The sequence below is a fragment of the Rhinopithecus roxellana genome, chromosome 4, assembly GCF_007565055.1.
Source record: "Rhinopithecus roxellana isolate Shanxi Qingling chromosome 4, ASM756505v1, whole genome shotgun sequence".
Taxonomy (NCBI): domain Eukaryota; kingdom Metazoa; phylum Chordata; class Mammalia; order Primates; family Cercopithecidae; genus Rhinopithecus; species Rhinopithecus roxellana.
The window spans coordinates 20005563-20025876 of NC_044552.1; the positions used below are offsets into that span (position 1 = coordinate 20005563).

Consider the following 20314-nt stretch of genomic DNA (forward strand, 5'->3'; position numbering starts at 1 on the left):
TATCAGAGCACTTGGTCGAGGCTTTAAGCAGTGCTCTGGCTTCAGCCTGGAGGAGATTTAAGTGGTCTCCCTGAACACCTCAACAAGTGGTGAATTCGGTCTTTAAGCTGCTTTTTGCACTGCTAGCGGTGCGCGGAGATGAACGCAGCGATTACGGATGCTTTGTTTTCCGAATGCGGGAAACGCCTTCGGCCCGGAGTTTTGCAACAGGCAATAGTGCCCCGCCGCCCCCTCCCCCACCAGCCTGTCGCCTCCTGCTCTTCCCTGCCTCCTCCCTCCATCGGCCCAGTGAAGTGTAAACAGCTTGTTATGTAAATTGCAAATCGAACTGCAGCGGTGTTCTCAGCTCTCTGTTTTGGGTATAAAAGTTGCCGTTGTGAAATTAGTATCTGGCACGCGAAAAAAAATGGAGGGATGTGGTTTTATCAAGATCAACTTTCCACTGGTTTAGCTCTGGATATTCGCCAAGGAAAGATATTTGCATTTGTGTTTTATAAACTTACTCGGATGCAAGCCTCCCGTAAGTGACTTGATTGTATTTCAAGCACTTATTTCATTTTTGTTGTTAGTGGTGGTGTTTGAACATTAACACGCAGACATGAAGTCTTTGGGGGAACAGGTTAAAGTTTTTATTTTCAGGTTACAGTTTTTGATGCCCCTTTCTGCTACTCCACGGGATACTTCAATCATCCTCTCCCGCACATCTCTTGACTCATTTGGCAAAAGAGCCCCCACAGGAACCCTTCGGCTTCTTTTCTGACACCTCACGTACTTGCAGCCTGAAGGCCCCGCAGGCGACAGCGGTAATGGAAGTTTGGTGGAAACCCTCCCTCGGCCCACACTCCGCCCCTCCCCAGCAGGCCGGGCAACAATTCCCAGGGCCCACCGAGGGGTGCTTAGCTCGGAGGAGGGGGAGTGACGTCACAGCGATGTTCAAAACAAAGTCTCCCCTGGCCCCACCAAAGAAAAGCACCAGGAAGGGGAATGTGGCGAGCACTCCAGGAAATGCTCGGATTGGGGACCAGGTGACACTGTAGGAATGTGTGTGCTGGGGGATGGGATGGTGTCCTAAATACGGGTCACCAGGAGCCAGAAGGCGCTCTCTTTCTTTTTATTTTTCAAGTAAAGTAGAGGGAGTGGAGATGGGGATGGGGGCAGTCCGGAAAAATCACTCCCTAGGGGTGTGAGCTCGGCTCTTGTAGTGCGGATTGTCCCCGACACAGCCCAGTCACCTCTGTGGTGTGCCTAGACGCCCTCTCCCTTACCTTCCCGCTTTCTGGCTTCTCCATCCTCTGGGCTCTGGGTTCAGCCCTGAAAGCCGAACTGTGGGCTGGAGTGGGGAGGCGAGGGCAGGTAGGATACCACCTTCAGGGGGGGCTCCGCCTGGCCCAGGACCTGGGGGACAACAGAAAAGGCAGGCTTAGAACATGAGGGAAAGCGCTTCTCCTGCTCCACTCGGGTCAGTGACTCCCGGGGGCTCTGCACACACAGGAGGGAGGCTGCAAGTCCACAGCTGCCTCACATCTTTCCCTTTCCTGAGGGAGACAAAGTGGAAGATTATTAAGTCAATTAACCTCAGGAGGCCGCTAGAAAGCTGCCCACTGGGCTGCCATCACAGACCACTGGAGCAAGGTCCGCTTGGGGGTGTCTTTGAGCTATTTAGACTACTTAGATAATTGTCTTAGTTCTCCACTTGGCCGCCTTTGCTTAGACCAGAAGCCCAGGGGGAGGGGAGGATATCCTGGTATCAATGCCCGGTATTCGTTTTCAAACCACCAGGCCGGCAGGCAACGTTTGTCCTCGGTGCGACTTTTCAGCGGAGGAAGGAGTGGGGACTGAACATCTGTGTGGCCGCGACCTTGGGTAGATACTCCTTAGCTGGGGGATTTTCAAGTAGAGGTTTTGTTAGCACAGTCCCTCCAATTCAGCCCCCTCCTTAGTAGAAAAATAATTTCTACAATAAACGAAAAGAGCGTTTGGTTTTCGATTGTTTTAAAGACAAAGTGATCCATATTGCCTGTCTACATGATTGGATTAATCCGATAGTTGTCCTCCTAGGGGCAGACCTCCACGGGAAGTTCGTGTGACGGGATAATTTACTGTCATCTCCTAACTCCCCTAGATGGGCGGCTCCCCTAATTACTCACCCAGGAGAAAGCCAGCCAACACCTGCTCGTTCCCGCCTCGGGATGGCCCACCTGTCGCCCCTTTGCAGGAAAGCCCCCGCCTCGAAGGGCGTTTCGGGGGCTCAGAGCCGAGCTAAGCTGCAAGAAGGGGCCGTAGGGACTGCGGGAAGTGAATCTTTAACTTTGGTGCCCGGCTTCAAAAGACTCAGGGCTTCCTGTGTTCAGCCAGAGGTAAATGGAGATTCAAACTGTCACCTTGCATTAACAATCTGGAATAATAAAATTTGTAAAGGGATGGATGATCGGAAAGAATAAATGGTGCGTGAGTGCACGCACGAGCTCCAGTTTCTCCCCATCCAGGTCCCCAGCAGACTCAGAGCGGCCGCCGCACTCCACGGCCTGGGAGGGCAGAGGCCCCGCAGCCTCCCAACCTCGGCTCCTGTGGGTGGGGGGGCGCCGCGCAGGGCGGGCGAGTCCCCAGGTCCCAGAATCTGCCAGAGCAGGGTGCGAGGCGCAGGGTGCAGCGGGCGCCGGCCGTCGGAGGACTGCAGGGCGAAAGCGCCTTCCCGGGGCTGGAGCGGAAGGCGTGTGCCCCTGCAGGGACGCGCCTTGGCTATGGGTGTCGGAAGAAAGGCTTTGCTCCGTGAGACAGACCCACAGACAGCTCCGGAGCCGCCGGCGTGGCGAGGTGGGCTGCAGCCTTGCAGGTGGCTGGCTGTGCCCGGGTCTCCGGCCCCGCGCCGCAGCGGACCCAGGCGCCCGGGCTGCCGCCCGCCTTCCTTCCGAGGGCTGCCTTGGCAGAGCCCTGCGCCCTGGGACCTTCCTTCCGAAGTGCCTCACCCCGGTCGGGGCGTGGCCCCCGCGGACGCACCGCCGGGCCTGCTGCGGGGGAGGCGCGCTCGGCGCCCCCCGCCCCCCACTCTGAACCTTCTGGGCGGCGGCCCCAGGGCCCTGGGCCGGGGCCGGTGTTTGCACCTCTCAGGGCAGGGACGAGGCCGATACCTGGCTCGGTGCCGCCTCCCCTGAGGGCCCGAGGGCCGACGCCGCCGGGGACTGCTGGTCCTCGCGAGTGGGTGGGTGGGCGCCTGGACGCGTGCACTGCTGACCCGGTGGTCTGCTCCCTGGCCGCCCTCCACAGGCCTCCCGCCGCCTCCCCGCAGGCATAGGTAGAAGAAGGGACGCTGTGGACGCCCGGAGGCCGCTCGGTCGGCCCAGACTGGTGCTCTGAGGCTGGGGGACCAGACCCCGCAGGTCGCGCGCCTGGGGCACCCGGGCCAGGCCGCCGTCCTGGGCGCCCGCACCGGGCACTGCGCGTGCCGCGAGCGCCCCCTGCCGTCGGAGGCGTGGTCTCCGCGGCGCCTCTGCCCGCGCCGGGCTCCAAGGCCGGCTCAGCCCGCCCGGCCACAGCGTCCCTCGGGCACCCGGTCTCTAGAGAAGGAGGCTCGGGGAAGACCACGCCGCCGGCGTGGGACCCCGCAGGGCCTGGCGCCTGGTGTTCCTAGGCTGCAACTCTCATCCCTCAGGGTCCAGCGGGAGCAGCCCCGTCGGGGAGACCATCTCAGACTCCCAGGCACAGACCACAGATGCTTTTGTTCCTGGAGGTCCAGGAGGGAGGTGACCTGAGACTGGAGCTTTCAGCCACCACTACGCATCCCTTCCAGGCGGCCCTTTTAATTGATGTACACGCTACAGGAAAAGCAAGGGCGCTCCATCAAGTGAATTACATTGTGGGAGATGCCAAGGAATGTATTTACTGGCAGCCAGGTTTGCCAATAAAAGTTGCAAATAAAGACTGCTGGTTTCCAGGAAAACGTACTTCTGTTTTTTAAGCACTCCTTAGTCTTAATTACCAAAAACTGAGCCTCCAAAGAACCGGTTTCGAGAACAGGACCAGTGAGTGGCGGTGCTGACTAGGTCTCACACTCCCACGTGCAATTACGCGCCCCGAAGTCACCTATGGGAACAAGGACCATGCATCTCTATGGCTTTGCCCGCAGAGGGGCTTGTCCGTATTTACATACGCAGCAGACACAGACACAGGCTAAAGGCTGGCACACAGAGAGGTAAGCATTCGGATTAGCGCTGTTTCGTTTGGAAGTGAAGAAATAAGAAAAGACGAACTATGGCAAATAGGCGAATTACCACAGAAATAAATGTATGCGAGGAAAGGAGGCACTTGCTCTGTAGTATTTAGTTATGGTTTGCCCTGGTAGTTTTTTTTAGCCCAACTGGGTTGACTATTAATGAAGGCAGCAGAGAAATGCAGAATTTACTTTTGCTAAAGGTTTAGCTTTGGCTTGGGGTCACAAGGACCCCAGTGGGAATTAGAAAATCTCCCCACTCACTAGATGGAGCAGCACCTCCCCCCACAAAAAAAAAAAGGGGTTTGGGGCAGAGTGTGCGCACTAATGAGAGGCAGATTTATTCCATGTTTCTCCAATCTTGGACACTAATAACCACAATTATAAGGACAGGTAAGATGTACAGAACACTTAGTATGCGGTCATCCTGCTGCGTGCTTTAAATACTCCTTTCACCTAATCCTCACGAGGACGCTGACATGGATACTATGATCTACATCTTATACATGAGGAAACTGAGCTTAAAGAGAAGAAAGAGCTTGCCCAAGGTTACATAGCCCTCGCAATGGCACTCTGCACGGGCTCACGGGATCTAAGATGCATTTCTGATAAGGTACAGTGCTTATCAGCCACTAAGAAGGAAAAAACTAAATTATTAAATATCATCGGTGGTGCATGTCATCTCTGTTTCAGTTGCTAAAATGTAAACAGAAAAATGTGCATTTCAGATCAATGAGACATTTACTAATCCATGTAATCAACAAACACATAGAGGCCCGCTCCGTGTTTGGCCTTCTTCCAGCAGCTGGGTGTATAACAGAACACCCTTTGCAGACATCCATGAAGCTAAATACTAACTATCATGGGAAGGATGCCTACCCACAGCAACCCTTGAATCTATTACATATATGTACACATACTGACTTGCATTGGTCTGGTTTATCTGCAGACTTCTATACTATTCTAGAGATGCTCACACCAGTGCTATGAGGAGAAACTGGTATAAGTGCATGCACAGAAAAAATGGTATATATTTGGACACAGACATTCTGTATACATGAATAAAGGACCTGCTGGTGAACGCATTTTTCTCTCCTCTTGGATGCTATCTGGTGGCTTCTCTCCTGCTTTTCCCTCCATGTAGTTTCCCCAAGGAAGATTCTCCAGAAAACACAGCAAATAAAGCAGAGAAGCTCTTTTCCGCCCCTGCCTCAATGGTAGGCCCGCCCTTACCCACAGCTCCAGACAGATGGGCAGGCAGGCCAGGAGCCTCAGGACACTGAGGAAGCAGGAACACTTCCTCTCCCACCCATGGCAGAAGTCAGCCAGAGGAGGCTTGGAGGAGGGACAGACAGCAGGAGGTGGGTTTCAGGTTGTAGCTTACCTCCAGGACACCATGGGGGACTGTCCAGAAGTCACCAAAGTCAAGCCCTTGGAATCATAGAGAGGGAAACTGATGCTCTCAGAAGAGAGAGCTGGCCCAAGATCAGGAGGGCTCCTACCCAGGACTTGTAGTCTAGTGCGGCCTGCCCCTAGCAAATGCCCAGGTACCTCTGCCTTCAGTCCCACCAAGGCCTAGCGACTAATGCAGCCTTTGTCTTTGGCCAGGTGGGCCTTGAGGGTCAGGATTGGGGTAGAAGCAGGGAAAAGGAGAGAGCGGGTGGCAGGGAAGATGAATGAAGGGCAGAGGGTGGCAGGGGCTTTTCCCTTTTCCAGGAATTCCTCCCTTGCCCAACACAAGCTTGGCTTGGGTCTGGACGATTGACCCAAAGACCAGCCTTGGGGGAGAGAGAGAATCCCGGAGGCAGAGCCAGAGGAGGCCCAAGACCTCAGTCTCCGGAGGTGTTTGGCCACCAAGGGGTGCGCGGGGCAGCAGGGGCTCTACTCTCCTGGGGTCCAGCCCGTCACAGGGGTGTCCAGGGCATCTCTGTGCCCTCTTCCCTGCAAGAGCCGGGGAAGCCCAGTCCTGGCGGAGTGGGGCACGGGGCACCGCGGCCCAGACTCCCTGGGGAGCGCCCCGCCTTGCCGGCTGCAGCAACAGTCTGGGGCAACCCTGCTTCTCCTCAAGACCTGCCGATGGGTAGGGGCGTCTGGTCTCCCAGTGTCTCCCCGTCGTGCGCAGGAAGGTGCTTTTAAAGGCCAGCCCCTGCCCACAAGCTCGAACACTGCAGCCGCGCCGGCCTGTGTTTAGTCTGGCGCTGACGTCCTTCCTGAGCAGATGGTAAGAGGAAGCCTTCTCCAGGCCGTTCCTGCCGTCGCCCACCCGGCCCATCCATCATTTTCTCACCTACTGGCCCCAGGACCGCCAAGTCCTCACTGAGAACTCGGCAGAAAGTCCGGACCAGGTCACAGACCCCCGCCACCTCGCCCGTGTGTGAGAGCCTTTCCTTCTTCCTTTAGCACAAAGGCTTCCATTATTGCATATCCCTGTGATGAAACACGCACCAGATTAGATAAGGTTGAATTGCACTTTTATAGGGTGCCAGTATCGTCCATGAGACACTCTCCTTTTATTCATGAGATTGTGCGCTTATAAGCATAGTTTGCTTGAGTAGTTATTACTCTCCTCAAAGAGACAACAACTGCACACAGGGCGACTTCTTAGGCAAGGACTGCGGGCTGCCCAGGCGGGGGAAATTAGTTACTTGCTGAGACAGAGCAAGTTAGTAAAAGTTGCTGACATCCGGGGCCTGGCCCAGTCAGCCAGTAGCACTGTTTTGCTTTTGTGTGTGGCAATTCTGCATGGCGCCCGGTGCCATCCTAAGAAACGCACCCTAGGATTTTTCATTGTTTGCCTTTGTGAGCGTTTGCTATTAAAGATGATGTGTTAGGCGTATTTGTTTTAGTAAGGAACGCATCCAGAGGCGGGCAGACGTGCCACTGGGAGAATGTTTTGGCAGGAGTGGGGCAGGGGTTTTACATAATAGGAAAACAGATGCAGCTCCACCCTGCCAACATCAAGGCAAACACATCCACGCATTTTGTCTAATATCAGTCACATTGTCTACTGTCTGCTGGAAGTAGATTAGTTTTCTAGTAAATACCACTCTTACTGCTGCCAACTGTTTTTTCTGGAATGGGCTCAGACTCACCCAGGTCCTCCTGTTTTGTTAATTTCAGGTTGTCTTTGGATATTTTAAAAGAGAGAGCTAATGCATGACAATAATTTTCCATATATATGCAAATATCTATATCTATATATGTATATATATATATATGTATATATATAGAGAGAGTCTTACTCTGTGGCCCGGGCTGGAGTGTAGTGGAGGGATCCTTTTGCTTCTAAACAAAACTTGAGAAAACTATACCTCGTATTTCTCTTTCTCCTTAGTTGGGCAAATTTTGCATTTCCCTTGATTATGCATTAAATGGAGTAAAATCAGTTTTTCTTATTCTTTTTTTCTTCTTGCTGGTTTGTACATCAGCTTTCCTGATGATATCTCTAGAGCTCTGCCGATTTCAAGGAGATTCATTTATCAGGTGGTGTTGACAGTCTGCTGTAAATCTCATAAAAGGAAAGTTGGGCTTTATTTTCTGGCTGTGCCAGACATTTTCCAATTATTTAGAACCCAGAAGGCATCCCCGACTAGATCAGAGTAATATGAAATACAGGTCAAGTGCTGGATTCAAAGTCCTTGGCAATGTCCCTTTAAAAACAAATTTCTCTGATATGCCCAGATCTGGGTTTCCAATATTAGTGTAACTTTCAGTTTTATCCACCAGACAAACAAATATTGTAAGTGTCTACATTTGGGGCAAGAAGAAAATGATGGATGCATAATCTTTTTCTCTTAGGAAGAGTTTCTGGAATTTTGAGGAGTTCACTCTGGTGTGTCCCTGGATGGTCTCAATTCATCCTCTCCCAGGTGCCCCCCATTGCTGGCCGTTTAATATGCATAATTTTTAAAGTTTGACATTAGTTGGATGTGCAGGGATAGAAGACAGAATGGGGGTGGCATCAGAAAAGAGATCAAACAGAGGTCCAGAACTGTGAAGAAAGAGTGTGATGAGCCTTTTACTGCGACCACGTTCTCTGAGGAAGCACGAGGCCTATGGTGTAAATCCCGTCATATTTGGAAGGGCTCATTGATGACCATAGGGTGCAAACTGTGTGAAAGGGAGGGACGTTGCAGGGAAGCCCCCCTTCCCCTGGTTGGTGATGCCTCTGAAATCCCCGGGGAATGGCCGTGCACAGGGCATCCCTTGTCATCTATCTGCTGGCTGGATTGCGGTCCTTTTGGCTGCAGGGTGAGACGACTCCTTTTTCTGTCTTTTCTGTTTTAAAAGATACAGGACCTCTCTGAAATTTCAGTGCTGATTGCTTTGATGTAATCGTTTCCTTCATTAGAGACACTGGGCCCTGGGGAGGGGAAGGGACAAAGGGAGGAGGTGGCTTAGAGAAGGCGCCTCTGGTGAAGAGAGCAGGGGAAACCCGCACTCACTGGCTTCCAGAACTTGGAAGGAGGTGGGGGGGGCGGTCCCAGGATTTGAGCTTCTCAGCCAGCTCCTCCGTTCTAGGGGCAGCTGCTTCCTTTCCTCGGGTACAGAGAAGACTGGGCCGGCTCGGGGGTCTCTGGTGGAGGAGACACTCAAGTGTGGGGCCAGCACGGGGGCTCACTTCTCCGCTGGAGCGTGGGTGTCGAGTGTGGGTGTTCACCCTGAATGTTTTCCGTCTCTCTGCGGAGCTCTACCTCTGCCCGGTCCAATTTCTGTCCACATTCCGTATACGCCATGAAAGGCCATTTTTCTTTTTGAAGCAAATCCAAAATAATACACATGATGAAGTGCAGGCAGGATGCCTGTGGAAAAAAGAACTTCTCCAATTATTTCAGTGGAACGAAATAGTTGGGCTCTCCAAGCAAAATCTGACTGAGAAATCTGACCTTCCTCCATTTAAGTCTGAGGAGGTCCGGGGTACACAGCCTGTTCACCAGCAGCTATAGGTTAGACGGTCAATCAGGCCCAGGGGCACAACAGGCTTAGCCGTGCCTCAGTTTATTTTTTCTCAAAGGAATGAATCATATCTATCTCTTATAACTTAAACGTTTGAGCTGTCTTTTAAGAGGGGTTTTAATGAGATGATTCAATGGAGAATGTTTGGAATGCCTTTGAGAAAAACTGTGTAAATACAGGAAATTAAAACACGAGGATAAACCGGAAGTGAGAGAGTGTGGTAGGGCTGTCAAGTTCTGGTTCCATCGCTGGAGTTGAAGGGCCCCCATGCTGCCAGGAGCTGTGTGTAGAGTCTGACTCTGCTCAGGAAAGAAGTTGCAGATGGAGGCGGGCAGCATGGCTGGGAGAGGCTCAGATGCCTGCAGGGCCAAGGAAGCCTCCCCTCAGAGCACCTGCCTGCGCCTCCTCACCCATCATAGTTTGTGTATAAACCGTCTCAATGAGCTTCAGAAAAAATTGTGTCATAGTTTGAAACAAAGGGAGCTATGAAGTCTAGGAAAAGTCGTCCTTTATATGTTGCAATAGATATTTAGATTTGTAAATATACATAAATGACTAATATACATAACATACTAGTTTACTCCAGTGTGAGTTAGGTGTTAAACACAAGTGAGGCTTTCAGTAGTGAAATATTTCAAGCCAACTGGATGTTCACTACTAAAAACATCAACTTAATGGGATCACACACACACAAAAAAGAATGAGGACTTTGCAAAGCCTGGAATGGTGAGCTGCAGATGGACTCCTTTGGATGGAGAATGTTAAAGAGAATGCAAAATAAAAATGATGGCTGGGGTCAGGGGATGATGCTTGTATGATTGTGCAGGTTTTTAAATTACACGGTGGGAAAACAGAATTTGGAAAAACACTGTTTGCCGTTTGAGATCTCAGAACGCATCCAGAGAAGCCTCTGAGAAATCCCCACCAGTAAGCATGGGACCAGCAGTGGGACAGGCAGACAGCCTCACAGAAGGCGTGGGAAGAGAAGGAAGCTGAGCTGGTGGGGGAAGGAGACGTGTAAATGGCCCGAAGTAATTTGGTGAGAGGAAGAGATAAACAAGGGGCCTAAAGCCCTGGGAAGGCAGAGAAGGAAAGCCTCAGTCACTCCTAACACCGTGGCTTCAAGTGTCACACAAAGCCCCTTATCTCCCTCTGGTCTGATGTTATCGCACCTTTAAAATGGTAAATCATTTATATAACATTTGCTGATTCACAGAATGAAGGCACTGAGAATTAACATGAGGATGGGGGGGTAGTTAGGGGGCACAGGCTTCAGGAGTGTGGATTTCTTTTGTCACCTGGCATAATCTTATCTCTGGGGCTTGTCATGGGGAGGTGTAGAGGCAGGGAAGGGGCCAGAACTGTAGCTGGGGGGAGGGGGCTGGCAAGGAAGGCTGAGGGCTGTTCTTGTTTTTCTGGGCTGGGTATGTGTGTGTGTGTGTGTGTGTGTGTGCATGTGTGTGTCCCTGTGAGCCTCCAGGGCAAATGACTCTGGCTTTCGCGGGGGAGAATTTTCATGAAGCCTTATCTCTTGGCAAGTCGACTGTTGGACCTTCACTCTGCACACTGTAACAGGGGGAGGAGGAGCCTGGAATCTTAGGTGACGTCTGTCTTAAACGGAAGAGTGGCTCTGACAATAGGAAAGACTGAGAGGAACCAAGAAATTCCCTGTGTTCAACTCCAGCCAGGATGAGCTTTCTTGTCCATCAGCATCTACAGCAAAGAAATTGCTTTTAAATATCCATTATCTCCTAGCCTGTTTCAGACATGCTGGATGCAATCAGTGGCATTTTATTGGGGGCTGCGAATTAAAGAGAGCTTCCATCTTTTGTACTTATTTGTTGCAAATTTAGTTGCTATGGGTTTAATGCATTGTGTTCTCTTATGATTCCAAACAAACTAGAATTGGACCTTGTTTTTGTGTTTGGGTTTTTTACCAATTTAACAGTGGGGCATTGTATACCAACTTTAGTGACTCTAAAGTTAGTACGTTCTGATAACCTACTCCCATGGGCCTTGGTTTTTAAGACTGGAACCAGTGGCTTTCGTTATTCCTCAACTTCGTAGGAAGGTATTGACAGACATTATTTCCCACCCCCGCCCCCTCCCCTCCTTGTATTTTTCGTGTCCCCCGAGCAATCCGGTGTGAGTTAAGGCGCCGGTGTGCGGGGACTGTGATGGAGCTCTGTTGCCATCTAGTGGCAACACTGGAGAAGCGCACTCAGATGCCTCGCCTCTGCTGCTGGGAAAGCCCAGGCGGTTTCACACCAGCGAGGTGGTGAGATGCGTTTGCCAGGTGAAGTCCTTGAGCCTTAGGACTAAGCATTTGCAAGCCAAGAGCCTTCCCACCAGATGTGGAGTGGCAATACACCGCATGGGCTTTACTGCTGGGTCCATAGCGTGACTCCAGCTCATGAGGGAGAGAGATCAGCTGAATGTCACGGTGGGAAACTGGGGTGCGTTTTGGTGGGCCTGTTCCCCTGCGGCGGGCCAAAAAGCCCTCGATGAACTTCATTTTCCTTGCTTTGTGCTTTGGTTCCCTTCAGCCCCAAATCCAAATGTACCCAGAGGCAACGGAGGCCCAGAAAAGCTGAAAATGTGTGTGCAGCACACAGCTCTGCTGACAGAGCTGAGGGCTTCGCTTGGCCAGCGTGGCTCGCATTATCTCCAAAATTAATTTTGAACGCTTTGTTGCCCCTCCTTAAAGAAGACCCCCTAAACCAAGCTGTTCTTTTGGTGCTCCACGGTAAACTTGGGTAGTGGGGGCAAGGAGAGAAGAGGTTGGTAAGGCGGAGGATGGCCAGAGGGAGGGGCAAGGTGCAGGCTTTGCAAGGTGCAGGCTGGCACTCGAGAAGGGAGGTGGGAAGGAGAGCCCCGAGGAGCAGTCTCAGGCCCAGTGATTTCAGGGAAGAGTGTGTGGGAGCTAGGAGCTGAGTTTCCTAAAGTGATCCGCACCCAGGCAGCTGCTGGAGAGTCTGTGTGAGGCACGTGGTCCCCAGGGTCCAGATTCTCACTGAGAGAGGAAGGGGCCATGACCACCTCACCCTGTGCAGTGCTGCACTTCTGAACTGGAAGCAGACCCGGGGTGCCGGGACCTGCTGTGGGGAAGACAGGCACCTGCTGGGGCCCAGGAGCAGCTGCCCACCCTGGCCTGGTACACCCCGGCCAGCATGGCCCCACGGCCATCCTGAGGGGCAGCCCTGAGCTGATGGGGCCCCTAGGGATACCCAGTCTGCTGGCAGACATTTTCTGACGATCCTGGTGGCCTTAGATGTGGTTGTGTCACCTAAAAATACAGCCTGTGGAGATACCTCAACTGTGGTTCCACGAGGGGGCATGATGGTTGACATTAACTGATAAAACAAAATGTTTGTAACTGTCTCCGACGATTCCTGGAAATTACAGAAAGCTCGCCTTCGTCTCTCTTAGTCATTGGTTCATTAAACACAGTATCCTCAATAAAGCAGCTAGGACTGCGCGCTATTGGGTCTGCCTGACTAGGCCCCCCGTGACCAGCTTGGACCCTCCCTTTTCTCCTCTGCTTTGTTGCCACACAAGACACAGGTGCGGGGAGACTGTCGCCGCCTGCGGACAGCGTGAGAGCAGGGAGGGCTTGCAGGGGGCGGTGAGGTTGAAGGAAATTTCAGCATGGACGGGGAGGAGGAGCACGGCTGGGCTTTTGGTGCAGGGTGTTTAGGCTGTACATTTTGAATGTTAACTTCTAAGTCCTCAGCCTGCCTCAGTTGTCACCACCAGTTATGGTGAGGGCGCTGCGGCCCCCCGTTCCACCGCCGCTGGTGGCCGGCCACCTGTCTCACCCAGCGTCCTGCTAGGTTGGGGGCTCTTCGAGAGACCAGCTTCAATTGCGAGGTGCCTGCGCCTCCCTCCTCCCTTTGCCCGTGGCCCCGAAGGGCCCAAGTCATCATGAAATGCCTGAATCCCGGTGGGAAAAAATGCCTGCAGGGTGCGTCCCCGCCGGGCAGGGCCGAGGCCCGCTGGGTGCTGGGAGGGGCGTGGTGGGGCTGCCCGAGGCCGCCCTGGGATGTGGGATCTCCTGCAGTCGCTGCCTGCCCAGGTGTTGCCTGACTGCAGTTATATAAAAAGCCTTTATGAGCTGGGGCGGGTGTGTCATTTGTTCTGGAAGAACATAAAGTTCATTGTTCTCCCTCAGCTGCGGGTCACTCCGCTCAATCTGTGCCACGAGCGCCCGCAGCCTCGCCTCTTCCCCGGGCAGACTTGCCACGGGCTTCCAAGAGGCAGGTTTTGGACAACAGAATTCTGGCCCTTTAGGAATGGGAGAGATCTGGGCTTTCTCTCCGTGCCACGGTTGTGAGGCGCGTGTTCTGCCGAAGCCCACCCTTGACACGTTGCCTTGTTTCCCGGGCCATTGCGATCGGGGGCTCCAGAAGGCGCCGGGCGCGTGTCCGCCGGCCAGGGGGGCTCAGCCGCTCTCGGGGGGACCCAGCGCGGGGCCTTTCTCGCCCTTTGGGTTGCGCCTCGATAGACTGGGAACCCGCAGGGAAAGATCGCGGCTGACTCGGCCGACCTGTGAGCCGGGAGAGCCTGGGCCGGAAAGATTTGTCTCCCGGACTAGCTAAGTGTCCCGGTGGCAAGCCAAGCGGCTGGAGGAAAGCTGGCAACGGGGTGAGTCTGCCCTGGCCAGGAATTTCTTTCTCAGCCATTTTCTGTGCCTTCGTCTTTTTCTTTTTCTAGGATGGTAAAATGAAAACAGCTTATCACACTCATGCACGCACACACACACACGCACACACACGCGCACACACGTGCACACACGCACACCCACCCACACACGCGCACACACGCACGCGCACACACGGACACACACGTGCACACACGTGTGCACACGCGCACACATGCGCACACGGACACGCACACAGTGCACAACACATACACATGCACACACGCACACTCACACATGTGCACACACACACGTACACATGTACACACGCACACGGACACGCACACATGTGTACACACATGCACACATGCACACATGTGGACACGTGTGTGCACACACAGATGCACACACACACGGACACGCGCACATATGGACATGCACTCATGTGCGTGCACACACACACGCACACCCACACCCATGCACACACATGTGCACACATACACGCGCACACACACCCCCACACACGCACACACCTGAATTCACCATGGAAGCCACAGGAACATCACCGCTCTCAGCTACCACGCAGATTCCAGTGAGAGCAGGAGGAACAGTCAAGCCAGGGAGCACTTCCTTGTACTACAACCTCACCCCAGAATCTAGTTTTGTTAAAACTCCAGAAGAAGGAAGGAAACCCTCCAACAACCTCACATGTGTTTCTTTCCCACAGGAGAGTCTTGTCTTTTCTTTGTCCCGACCCCCCGTCCCTTGGAGAAAGAGACCCAGGTCCTTTGCCAGTGGGTGGGGCTGCTGGGGAGGGCAAGGGGGCCCGGAGCTCCTACCTGTGACTTTCTTCCTGGGACGTGGGCTCGGAGTCTCTGTTCCTCCGAGGCCAGCTCTTCTGGACAAAGGTGGGAGGGTCTGGGATCCCTTGGGTCGGGCAAAGAGATATGCACAAACCCGACAGATCAGCACAGGTTCCCAGAAGCATTGGATGCGTTCATGGGGTGGGAGTAGCCTCAGCAGGGCTTCCAGAAAATTCGCTAAAGGAGGAAAAGGTCTTCCTCAGCCTCATGAAGCCTGACTTCGTGTCTGATTTTCTCACCCCCGTTGTGTGTTTGTAGAAGAAAAATCCCTGGAAATTGCCTCACTCCTCACAAACACTCCTCACAGCCTTCAACATCGCCCAAGGATCTTTTCCTTAGTTCAGAGGAAACATGTGCTCCTTCAGTCCATGAATGTAACCCTTTACAGTGACAGAATCATCACATCACGCACCGTGCATGCCGCACTTGGGGGCGGGGGATGATCAGAAAGTGCTTTTCTTGTAGTGTCTTTCCCACTGAATATACCTCAAAATCAGACTTACCTGGCTGCAACCTTCTGCTCATGGGCTGAGTTTAGGGGCATGCATTTGTATTTTTTCAGTTGTCATGTTATTTAAGTTTTGTTTAAATTGATTAGAACGAGCCCCTGCTTTTTTGTGGTCTTTCATGTTACTGAGATTTTTGAAGAGTCCAGAGCAGCTGTCTTGTAGAATGTGCCACCATCTGGATTTGTTAAATTATTTCCTCACAATTGTATTAGGATTAAGCATTTAAAAATTATTTTAAATTCTGGAGTACACGTGCATGTTTGTTACATGGGTCTATTGCGTCATAGTGGGGACTGGGCTTCCAGTGTACCCAACACCCGAATATTGAACATTGCACCCAACAGGTATTTTTGCCCCTCACCCTCCTCTCATCCACTTCACTGCTGGAGTCTCCCGTGTCCATTATTTCCATCTTTATGTCCACGTGTGCCCATTGTTTAGCTCCCGTTCATAAGTGAGAACATGTGATATCTGATTTTCTACTTCTTAGTTCGCTTAAGGTAATGGCCCCCAGCTCCACCCATGTTGCTGCAGAGGACTTGATTTCATTCTTTTCTGTGGCTGCATGGGAAGAAACTTGTATTTTATTAAAGATTAAGCAAGATCCATGTTGCTGAGGATGTTTTGTCTGTGTGTCTCTGTGTGTGTATGTGTGTGTGAAGAGGGGTAGGTAGAGTATACTGGAAGGAGGTAGGACTGTAGATGTTGAACTTTTTGTCCTCCAGATACAGAATTGAATGTGGTCCACGCTGGTGTTTGTGGAGCTCCAGGATGGCTGAGCTGTGATAACTGATGTTGCCAGGAGCTTTGTCTGTTCTGTGTGGACCCAACCCTCTGCCATGTTGCCCAGTTCTCTTTCAAGTCAGTGGAAGCTGCATGGCCTGGCCTGGCATGGCTGCGGGTGATGTGGCCACTGTTGGGTGAGCCTGGCCTCATTCAGAAATGATCTCTGAAATTCTTTAGAGAAAAGGGTGAGATTGCTGTGTGAAAAACGTCTGCTGATGTCTGCAGACCTTCCTAAAGCTGCTTGCGATTACAGCTGTACTTTATTGTCATGATGTTTCGAATGTAGTAGATCTTGACTGCAAATGAGCTAAGAAAAGAACAACATTTTAGCGTGGCAGACGCCCTGCTGGGAACACGGTTTTGCAGCTGGGGCATCATTTGGTTGTTTCTATTAGGAATTGAGAAAAAAAAACTGCTGAGGGTAGAATTAGAAAGAATTAGAAAGAAGACAGTGTCACACACAGGGTTGACAGACTGGCTGTAGATTGAGTGCAAATAGCACATTTACCTGCATGCCCCATCAGAAAGGGCAGAGGAAGGCTGGGCGCGGTGGCTCAAGCCTGTAATCCCAGCACTTTGGGAGGCCGAGACGGGCGGATCACGAGGTCAGGAGATCGAGATCATCCTGGCTAACACGGTGAAACCCCGTCTCTACTAAAAATACAAAAAAACTAGCCGGGCGAAGTGGCGGGCGCCTGTAGTCCCAGCTACTCGGGAGGCTGAGGCAGGAGAATGGCGTAAACCCGGGAGGCGGAGCTTGCAGTGAGCTGAGATCCGGCCACTGCACTCCAGCCCCGGCGACAGAGTGAGACTCTGCCTCAAAAAAAAAAAAAAAAAAAAAAAAAAAACAGAAAGGGCAGAGGAAGAATGCCTGGCAGCTGGATGACGGCTTCTGTTTTCTTCCCAAGGTTTGGCATCTCGCATCACCCAGACTCATCCATAGTCTGTTCACCTTCTTGAAATCATCCTGTTCAACTTCCATAAGACGTTTTCTTGACAGAAACTTTTTTCATTGCTGTCCAGATTACAACACCTAATTCTCATGATCTCGGTAGTTACGTTATACAAAGTCACCACGAACACGGAATTAGCACATAATGAGCCGTTGCTCTTAGAAGAAGTACAGGGCTGGGTTCCTGCAAGCCTCTGGTCACATTTTTGTCAACTGATCACTGCACTTTGTTTTTGTTTTTTAGTTTTTTGTTTGTTTTTTCTTGAGATAGGGGCTCGCTATGTTGCCCAGATTGTAGTGCAGTGGCACTGTCATGGCTCACTACAGCCTCCGCCTCCCAAGCTCAGGTGATCCTCCCACCTCAGACTCCTGAGTAGCTGGGACTACAGGTGCACACCACATGCCTGGCTAATAAATTTTTTTTTTTCATAGAGATGATGGTTCACTATATTGCCCAGGCTGGTCTCAAACTCCTGGGCTCAAGCAATCCTCCTGCCTCGGCCTCCCAAAATGCTGAGATTATAGGCGTGAGCCACCATGTCTGACCTACACTTTGTTTTACGTGTGTTCCTGTTTAAAGTCACTGTATTTAATATATGTTTTTGATTCATTAACATCAAACTCAGAGTAACGCCACCAGCACTTGTGCCTGAATGGAGTTTCACTGACACGTCTGGCTTCTTGCCTTCTGTGCTCAGAAACACTGCATAACTCAGCACGTGATTGGGGCCGTCCTGGACTTGCAACCACCAACACAAGTGTGAAAATGGGGCAGTCAATTGGCTATGGAAAGGACACGTGTTTACCGCATGAGCTGGAGCGTGGCGTGGTCAGCCAGGATCGTGCACGTCAGGAAACTCCAACGTTTTGCCGCTCAGCACATGTCCACGAATAACAGCCAGGATCGTGCACGTCAGGAAACTCCAACGTTTTGCCGCTCAGCACATGTCCACGAATAACTGGGAAAGCAGTGCCAGGGTTGATTTGGGGGTTACAATACATTTTAGTTGGGAGAAGAATTTACATATATGGAATCTGTGAGTCATGAGGGCTGACCATATACTGATGCAGCCCATGTGCATTTTTAAGATCTGTTGATTGTGGATAATGGTTAACTCCTAGGAAGTGAGTTTTGGGTCTTATCCAATGTCAAACCATTAACAAAATTAATTCCATTTATACAGTGTTTTGTTGGTGAAGATGTGACTTGGGAAATAACTCTTTACTTTTCTTGCCCCTTGAAGTCTTTCAAGCTTGTCCCTCCAGCTTGTCTTTCTACATCCACCAAGGAAATCACCCGCCAGACACCGTCTGCATCTCTGGGTGTGCAGAAGGACCTGCTGTTAAGCCTCATTTACCTGTCAGCAATAATAGAGTTCTGGGATGTCCTAAAGACCAGCATTTCATCATCACTGAAGTAGGAATATGAGCGTGTTCAACATGTTGGAGGAGAGAATAATTTCACTTAGGGATGGTGTTTTTGCCCTTGTGGGCTATATTAGGGAAAAATACTTCATGTAAAGGATCTCTTTCATGTGGCCTTTTCACATTTTTCATGAAAAGGGAGGTTTATCAGCTTTTTCTGAAGTTAGATTATGAAGCCGCCCCCACAGGGCACCCTTCCCTAAGCTGAGTGCCATGGAGAACCAGCAACATGGGTTATGCAATTGTATAAACTTGGGAATTATGAGCAATGTTGAATTGTTTCCCGCTGCAGACCTTTTCAGAGCCTTCAGCAGCTAATGTACCTTTTGAAATCACAGGGTATGGAATGTGTCTCACAGAGTTGACCATGGAATGATCTCCTGGATTCGTGTTCTCTAGGCTCATTTTGGGAAGCAGTCTGATAAGGACTGGATGGATGGTGCACAGAATACACAGGGAGTGTCTGAGGCTGAGGTGCTGCCCCAGTACTTGGTTTTGGGTGTTGCTTCCCCCATGGATGGAGGGCAGGCGGGGTGGTGGCCACAATAAAATTAAAGACTCCCTCCCGTTGTCTTGCGTAAGTGAAATGATGGTTGCTCTCTTTTCTCTTTGAGTAGATATTAGGGGATCATTGCCTGGTTTTCAGGCACTGAAATGGACACGCTCCTCTCTCATGCCTGATTGTGTAAGAAGCATTTATTAACCACTGATGAGGAGCAGATACTGCCTGGTGTGGGCAGTGCAAAGGTGAATGAGACGTGGAGTTGCCAAGAGAAGAAAGAAACTCAAAGTGACTTCCCTTTGATCTTGGTTTTCTGGGTGCGTTGATAGTCATCTCCACCTCAGTTACCAAATACAAAGATTTCAGGAGTGCCTCGGCAGAAGTTCACTGCCGGCCAATCCCAGTCTTGTAATGACTATTGTTGAAATGCTGTGGCTTTTCCTTCCCTGTTCACATTTCTCGCGTGGACAGTGTCACACACCCAGCCACCAGCTCATAATAGTGTGTTTAAAAGATTGCCCTAACATGGGCTTTTGGAAGGGGAGTCAGTCAATCAATCAAGAGGGTCGCGGATTCTCGATGTTCCTCTTTTACTTTGTGCAATTTGAGACTTCACATCAGTCAGCTCTGTCCGTGAGAAAAACATGGTGGCATTGTAGTTAAGGGCCTTTTATGTGCCAGGCACCATGCTAAGTACTAGGAGACAGTCAGTGAGATGTAATTTCTGTCCCAATTGCAAGAAGTAAACAGTAACAATGACAGCTACCATTTCTCAAACACCCACTCTGTACCAAACACTGCTTGAAGGCTGCAGGTTTGCTCTGAACACTAACTCCCATATTGCTGGCAATGTTTTGTACAAAGATTTTTTTGAATGGAATTGACAGTAATTGTTGGGAATAAATGAAATTGCAAAGCACCTTGTCCAGTGTTGGCCTTGTGGTAGGAGTGAACGAAAATAGCCTTCACTGCCCATTGTAATTATAATGCTAGGCAACATCTGTTTCTTATTCATCTTTGTCTTCTCAGTACCTGGCCCAGAACACACGCTTGATAAGTGTTTGTTAACAATGATGAGCTGGGTGTTGTGGCTCATGCCTACGATTCCAGCACTTTGGGAGGCCCAGGCAGGCGGATCACTTGAGATCAGGAGTTCCAGACCAGCCTGGCCAACATGGTGAAACCCCGTCTGTACTGAAAATACAAAAATTAACCAGGCATGGTGGTGTATGCCTGTAATCCCAGCTACTCAGGAGGCTGAGGCAGGAGAATTGCTTGAACCTGGGAGGCGGAGGTCTCAGTGAGCCGGGATTGCACCACTGCATTGCAGCCTGGGCAACAGAGCAAGACCTTGTTGCAAAAAACAAATACAAACAAAAAATTAATGATGATGATGACTCAAGTAAGAAATAACAATTAACTACTCAGCAAAACAGAATAGATAGACAGTCACTTTCGTACTTTTAATTTTTAGA

At 51.1% G+C, this 20314-nt stretch overlaps 1 long non-coding RNA gene across 1 annotated transcript; it reads right to left on the bottom strand.

Annotated features, from left to right (window-relative positions):
* Positions 1-606: 606 nt before the first annotated feature.
* On the bottom strand, positions 607-2435 carry LOC104670846. Its single transcript, XR_749197.1, has 2 exons — positions 2170-2435; positions 607-1954 (listed from the first exon to the last, which is right to left on the bottom strand). It is a non-coding gene; the product is annotated as an uncharacterized LOC104670846 (long non-coding RNA).
* Positions 2436-20314: the final 17879 nt, after the last annotated feature.